Source organism: Mirounga angustirostris, unplaced genomic scaffold, assembly GCF_029215605.1.
Source record: "Mirounga angustirostris isolate CCGP_5_RB_7025 unplaced genomic scaffold, mMirAng1.0.hap1 SCAF_12, whole genome shotgun sequence".
NCBI lineage: Eukaryota > Metazoa > Chordata > Mammalia > Carnivora > Phocidae > Mirounga > Mirounga angustirostris.
In genome coordinates this window covers 81201051-81209040 of record NW_026991720.1, presented here as the reverse complement: position 1 = coordinate 81209040, position 7990 = coordinate 81201051, and the positions used below count along the sequence as shown (strand labels likewise).

General features: G+C 39.9%; 1 pseudogene; it reads right to left on the bottom strand.

The window, feature by feature from the left end:
- Positions 1–3566: 3566 nt before the first annotated feature.
- Positions 3567–5752, bottom strand: LOC123836011 (zinc finger CCCH domain-containing protein 14-like; annotated as a pseudogene).
- Positions 5753–7990: the final 2238 nt, after the last annotated feature.

Below are 7990 nucleotides of genomic sequence, written 5' to 3'. Positions count from 1 at the left end.
AGGAGACTCCCCACTGAGTGCAGAACTGGTGGAGCTCGGTCCCAGGACTCAGATCATGCCCTGAAGTGAAATCAAGAGTCTGATGCTTAATGATTGAGCCACCCAGGTGTCCCTATATGATGCTATTATTTTTAAGGCAGTAACTTAACATTTCAACTATCTTCTATTGCTTCTCAATTATGATTAAATCCTTTTTCAAGGGGTATTTTTCACCTATATATCACTATCACTTAGCACAGTGTCTTGAATATATAATCACTCAGTAGTTATAGGATTAACTCAATAATTAAATACACCATCCATTATTACAATGCTGAGTATAAAGTAGGCCCTTGATGGATAGCTGAAAATTAACTTATTAAGATGTTCATTTTTATATGAAAAGTGAATGTTTATATAACATGTAGGACAGGGGCACCAGGGTGGCTCAGTCATTAAGCATCTGCCTTTGGCTCGGGTCATGATCCTAGAGTCCTGGGATCAAGCCCCCCATCGGGCTCCCTGCTCCGCAGGAAGCCTGCTTCTCCCTCTCCCCCTCCCCCTGCTTGTGTTCCCTCTCTTGCTGTGTCTCTCTCTGTCAAATAAATAAATAAAATCTTTAAAAACAAAAGAACATGTAGGGCAGTTCAATTTCATTTTTGCCTCCAGTGTTACACAGATTACATCCTCTTATATGCATGATCTGAAGAACTCTAATGTAAACTTATGTAAAATTCCATTGATATTTTGATGTATGGTCTTTTATACATTAAAGAACCAACAGGATGTATTATTACTTAATATACCTCAAAACATGATCCCTTTGTAGTAAGAAATTGATTTTGTGGTGACTTCCAGATATACTTGATTTCTTTTATGCCCTTCTGTACTGTTGAACTATCTCAGTCTTTTGTAATCTGCTCCTTTATACCTAATTGACAGATGAAGTGAGAGCTCTTAAAAATGTCTATGTTCTACAGCAGAATACTCTTGCCCTGTGTGTTTATATATTTACAGATAGTGTTCAGATGGTACAGGAGTTACCATAGGCCAGAAGCAAAGAAAGTAAAATAAAACAGAGAGAGAGACAGACAGGTGTAAGGATGGGAGGGGAGCGAAGGAGAAAAGAGGAGAGGGGAGGGAAGAAAGAAGAGAGGAAGGAAGGAAGGGAGGGAGAGAGGGAGGGAGGGAGAGAAGAAGGAAGAAAGAAAAAATGGGCTCTCAAATGTGTATTCATTTGTACTAGAGACATATTTCTCTACAGACCAGTTGGGGCAGGGCTGATCCAGTCCAACAGAAAATTAGTTTCTTTTCTCTATCTCTCTTAAAGAAGATTTCAAATCACCACAAAAGTCAGAACAAAAGAAAAACACAATTTTAAGAAGATCAGGTTATCTCATCTTGTTTATAAGAAATATCTATCCCAGGCTTTCTCTTACATAAGTCAGGGATCCTCTGTTGCCTTTGACATTCTTAAAAAGATGTGGGGATGATATTTCAGCAAGGGTTTATGTTGGATTTGAATGAGTATTACTCTTCATAGAAACATGAGTTAAGATGCATAGGTGTTCTCATGCCTTCAAAATTTCACACTAGTGTATAGCAAGTACAAGAAATTGATCACAGAATCCTGAAATATATGTGCTTGCTTAAACATTCATTTGTTAAGTGTCCATTTATTTTAGCTCCTTCTAGGGAAAGTGCCAGGAAATACGAATACAAATATGCATGGACAGTGTTTTGCCTTCAAAAGCTTATGGTTCAAAGAGAGAGAGAGAGAGAGAGAGAGGCAAACCATAAGAAACTCTTAATTATAAAGAACAAACTGAGGGTTGATGGAGGGGAGGTGGGTAGGGGGATGGGCTAAATGGATGACAGGTATTAAGGAGGGTACTTGTTGTGTTTCTACTCCTGAAACCAATATTACACTATATGTTAACTAAGTAGAATTTAAATAGAAACTTAAAAAAAAACAAAACAAAAGCTTACGGTTCAGTGGGGGAAATGCAGACAATTAAACACATCATGATTCATTTTATATTAATTGCTTCAGAAACAGAAATAAGGTGCTATGAAAACACATAGAATTGACATTTATCACTTGAGGTACCTAATTTACACTTATCACTTGGAAGGCTTTTTGGAGGAAATGCCACCTGAGATAGATTCTGTAGGCTAAGGAGAAATTAGCCAGGCAGAGAGGAAGAGCTCTTAGGCTGAGAAAACAAAACAAAACAAAACAGACAAACAAAAACACACAAAAAACATGCATGGTGGGACCAGAGAGTAGAAATATTTCATCATGGTTGAGAACAGATGATGACACAATATTTATAATACATTAAGGAGATTGTTCTTTATTCTGAATAGTATTTAGTGCTATAGCTTATTTATATTTGCATTTTAAAACAATCACTCTTTGATAAGAGTAGAAATTTTCTAAAGGGCATTAAGAGTGGGATATAACAGTATCAATTAAGAAGTTATTTATAGTAATTAAGGTCAAAAAAATGTATCCTGGATATGAGCCTCTTTTCTTTTTGAGAGAGAGAGAGAAAGAATGCATGCACACGATCAGGAGGGGGTGTTGGGGGCAAAGGGAGAGGGAGAATCTTAAGCAGCTCCATGCCCAGCATGGAGCCCAACTTGGGGCTTATTCTCAAGACCCTGAGATCATGACCAGAGCCAAAATCAGGAGTCTGTTGCTTAACTGACTGAGCCACCCAGGAGTCCCTTGAATAAGAGCTTTTGAACAAATGGAACAGTGAGTGGGGGAGGCTGTTAAGAAAAATAAGTAAGATATAACTCCAAATTAAAGGCTAGCTAAGAAGATAGCAGTGGCACAAATACTTTTAGAAGGAAATATTGCATTCCAGAAGATTATTTCTTTCTGAGGTACATTGAGTTTGGGTGGTGAAGGTAGTCATTATTTGAATGAGTAGTCATTATTAGAATAAATATTTCTGGCATTTAGGAATTAGAATGAAGCTGAGGATATTAATTTGAGTCATTAAAATATACCTGAGATAGTTCAAGCCATGTAAAATGGATGGGATCAATTAGAAATCCTGGAAGCACTGAATTTATAAGGGATGGGATCAATTAGAAATCCTGGAAGCACTGAATTTATAAGGAGTGCTGAAGAAGAGAATTTAATAAAGGGAAATAAAACTGGCCAGAGAGACAGAAGGAACCTGGAGCTAACAACATCACAGAATGCAAAAAATAAAGAGCATGTTGCAGAGGGTAAATGAGACAAGACTGCGGAGTCAGATTTAGGAATAAGTCAATCACTAGAGGTTTTGGCAGTTTTTTTTTTTTTTTTTCAAACATGCCTGAAATGTTTTAATAGAATTTAGCTTTTCCTTAAATGGTCTTTTTATAGTCAAAACAAACAACAAAAAACACCCAATGTTAAAACCACTTAATAAACTTACAAACTTGAAAAATTAGACACTTCAGGTAGGCAGTAAACTTAATATTATGAAAACAATATATTCTAAGTTTCAAAGATTTGACAAGTTCTGCAGAGTATCTTTCGTCAGTAGATGGTCCCTCCACAATCTTCTGCCAAGTACGACTGAATGTCATTCACTGGTATGAGGTCGAATCCATTTCAAGGCATGTTGTGGTGGCACAGTAATGGTGGGATGATCAAGTGTGTAATCAGGTCTTGTACACTGAGTGTTACATCTGCAGTGTTTTAATGACAGAAGGGAGATTCCATTTTCCTACAAGCAGGGAAATAACACCACCATTGACTACTAGAAGCTAGAAGGTGGCACTGGTGTTGCAATTGCTGGGTTTGGAGACAGTGCTGGAATTCTTCCACTCATATGAGTGAAGGGACAATCTCGTTTAGTACATTTTTGTATCATATTTACCATTTGGATGAATGAACAAACATTTCAGCAAATTTACAATTGGGGAAGGCTTTGCAAGGTGAAACAGGATGATGGTAAGTATACTTATCCCCATTTTTACAGGAAGGCCAGTACTTGCAATGCACCAAAAGTTTTTCTGGCTTCTGGACCACACTCAGTTCACTCATCTCAGCATTTGCAAAGCTACCATTTAGCTCATCGATCAGCCTGCTCATCAGCTACAAGTGCTGTGGGTGGAGGAGACCTCTGAGTCCCTTGTTTGAGGCTGCAGATTGGTTTACAGCCTTCACTCCTTCAAAACACATGTCCTCCTCTTGATCTGACATGTATCCTGGGGGGCTGGGGAGAACATCCAGTGACACTATAAACTTAGGACTTGCAGGTTTACCTGGTGGTACAAGATCTTGTCTGCATAAGGTGTCCTGAAAGTACTCAAAGGGTATCTGCAGTCTTCATCCCCAACTCTTGGTTTGGTGCCACTACTATTTCCATAGACAGCTTTGGCTTCTTCAGAATAAATGATCTTGTGTCTGCATGGACCATGGATTCCATGTCATAGTAATCTTGACTGATCTGCAGAGTTTCTGCCATTACTGGGTCAATTTACAGTCGGGATAACAACTGCCTCTGTTGAGTTCCTTGGCTTTTTTCTATATTATCTCCCTTGTTTCCTCTTCTTTAATGGGGGGACTTATTCTGGGGGTCCTGCTTTGACCCTGGACCATTTCTGCAAACAATTCTTCTTGAAAAGTTCAAGTTCTGGGAGCAACTGGAAGTGTCTGTTTCTGTGAGACTATAGAATACTTGTTTTTGTTACAGATTCTTGAGCTTCAGAGATAGCCTTCAAAATTAGATTCTTGTTAGCTTATTTAGAAGGTGGAAGTGAAGGTCTCCTTTCAGGCTTTGCTGGCACACATTGCTGAAGATGCGTCCTGTATGAGACCCACAATCATCATCTTCCTCCTCCTCTTCTCCATCATGATGGAAGTCTTTTACTTTAACAATTGAACATACCACAGGGAACTTCCTCTCCTGAAAGTTTTCTTCCTCAATACTCATTTTTTCTGAGTTGTTTCTGAAAAAGAGAGTATAAGTCTCTTCTAGGCTGTTAAGCACTTCCCTTTCCCAGAAACATCCTGTTTCATATACTTGGCTATTCTGTATATCAGGTTGCTTGGCTGCAAAAATATTGTTTTGCTACTGCTGAAATTGCAACTTGTTTAAATGAGCACCACTATCTGCATTTTGACTTGCAGGTGGTTGATAAATTTCAATAGAAGGGCAAGAAGAACCATATGTAAGTGTCACTGTAGGGTTTTTTTCCGAGATAAGGGATTCTGCACAAAATTGAGGTCTTCATCAATGAGATCATCTGGTTCTGGCTTAGTATCAATCACATCTTCAGAGGGTGCTGTCTCCCTCAGAGCCTTCACAGTTGACATTAATCAGGATGCAGCTCCATCATCATAAGTCTGTCTGACATTTGTGTTTTTCTGCTCCTGTGAACTAGGAGAAACTCTGGAATCTCTTTTTTTCAGGTTCAGTGCTAGCATTCTCAAGGGGGTGGCACTGCAGCTTCATGCTCTCATCTCCCCGGCTGAAACTGCTCTTGTTTGAAGACACGGTATTATCAAATATGTTCGTATCAGATGACTTTAGACTGGAGGGGTCAGTTGTAACAGGCAAAGTTTAATACACCATGAAGACATAGGATGAATCGAATTGTATTCCCTAGAAACAGGGACAGGTCCTCTATCATTTGGTCCTGACTTTTCTTGTTGGCCTCCATCACCATAATGCAATCAGGAAATTCTTCATCAACATAAGCTCTGGCAATTTCCCGTTAATGGCACTCCGGATCTTCAACTGATCTCGGTGCCGATTTCCATGGCTCCCGCGGGTGGTGGACTCAGCACTGCGCGGTGCTTCGCTTACCCAGAGCCCGGGCCGGCTCCCTGCCCGCAGCTCCACCACAGCGGCCTCTGGCCGCCAGTGCCACTCCAGGCAGCATGCTCCACGTGACCCACCCCCACTGGCCCCGGCAAAAATATTTTTAGGGTGATGGTGGAAAATCTAGTATAAACAGTAAGTATGGGCTAATACAGCTAGAAATAGAGTAATAGCTGAAAATATGTAGAGTTGAAGGCTGTATGTTTTATTTTCTTATGTATTTTGCTTAATGGTTTCTTACGTATTTTGCTTAATGGTGGGATATGTTCGTACATGTTTAAAATCTATTGTGAAAGAGCTGATAGAAAAGGATAGGGTGAAGTTATAGGAGAGAGAAAATAAGGAGTAACATCCAGGCAGTAAAGGCAGATACTGTTGCCATGTGCCCCTCTGTTTAATGGTTCTACTCAATACGTCTCCATCTTTTTTTAAAAAAAAAAAATTATTTATTTGAGAGAGAGAGAGGGAGAGAGAGAGAGAGAAGGAGGGGAGGGGAAGAGGGAGAAGGAGAGAGAATCTTCAGCAGACTCCACGCTGAATATGGAGCTCACTCCAGGCTGGATCTCATGACCCTGAGGTAAACCTGAGCCGAAATCAAGAGTCTGACACTCAACCAACAGGGCCACCCAGGTGCCCCAATATGTCTCCATCTTGATACAATATGACTCTATGTAGAGAAAACATAATGTGTTTTTTTTTTTTAAAGAGAAAAACACACAAAATCTGTTAGATATTTCTGAGTGCATACACAGCTGCTATTTGAAAAGTAAAAGAATACCTAATCCTGTGAAAGCTTACTCAGAATCCCATAATTTCAACAATCCTTTCAGTTTATCTTATATTACATTACTCAGCTCTTCTCATGCTTTGATCTTAGATGATATCTGAATGTATTCCTGAAGAAGTTCAGGTACTTGCTCTCTTAGTAGAGTTACGGAAAGTGACATTCATGCTGATCTTTGGGTCTGAGCTGTCTATTGTGTAAGCAGTGTTGGCCTCTTCTGCAGAAGTCCATGGTGGATGAACTCATAGTTTATTCACATTGCTCAGGCAATGGTACTAGGAAGTCCTGGGCATTTCTCTCCTGTTGATGTAGTTTCCGCTTTGGTCTTGCTAGCTATGACCTCAGGCTCAGCTCCCCATCTCCAGCCTTTGCTGTGAGGGCATCACACTGTCCTTTGGAGGTCCTAAAGCCAGTTTTTCAGTCTCCAGAGTTCATGTCAACCAGGAACTTAATGTGGCTTAACTAAGTTTATTTGCCACACATCTTTTCATTTTTCCTTCTTTTCAATTTAGCCAAGTCCTCCAAGTCGCTATATGCCAGGTTACTAAAGAGTTAATTCCCCCCCCCCCCCAGAATCCAGAGGTGGATTGAAGTGCTTTTTGCTTTTCAGTAGGTATTATTCTCAGTATTATCCTCATTATTTAACAATCTCCCCAGTAATGAGTTTCAAAGACCCAGAGAAAATTAGAAGATTCATTTTCATCGCACTATCTTTGTTTCCTGTTTCTATCTCCAGTGCTGTTAACTATAGTAAACCCTTCTTTCTGACTCTGTGTAAGCCTTAAATGAGAGGAGATATCCTTTTTTCCCTATGAATGAATGCTAGGAGATGGGTCCTCCAGGCTTGTGCTTGATATGATAAATAAGGAGATAAAAAATAGCTAGCAAATCTTTTCTACTGACTTGCCAAGAGATCTGGTACCAACCTTCTGGCCTGGATAGAGGCTGCAAAGAAACCAGGAGCACATGTAAAGCATAAGCAGCAGCTGACAGGTTATGAGCCTATTGGGATGTCCAGGGCAAAACAATGCTGTAGACATAAGCACCAATGATGCTTAAACCATATCTCAAACAGAAAATCAGGTGCAAGACTCAGAACAGAGCACTACTGCCTTGAAAATAACATCTGGTTTATTACCTAAAGCAAAAGGATAGTGAGGCAGCCAGCTGGGAAGTGTGGTAGGGTCAGCAGCCCAAATACATGAGTGAGCGTTTCTTGAGAATTTACAAAGAGTCTGTGATTCTCAACCTTGGCTCCACATTAGAATCACCTGAGGGAGCTTTTATTGATCCAGGTGCCCAGGCAATGCTCTATTATATCAGAATCTCTAGTTATAGGACTCATATTTTTAAAACTCTCTAGGTGATTCCCATGTGCAGCCAAGTTTGAGAA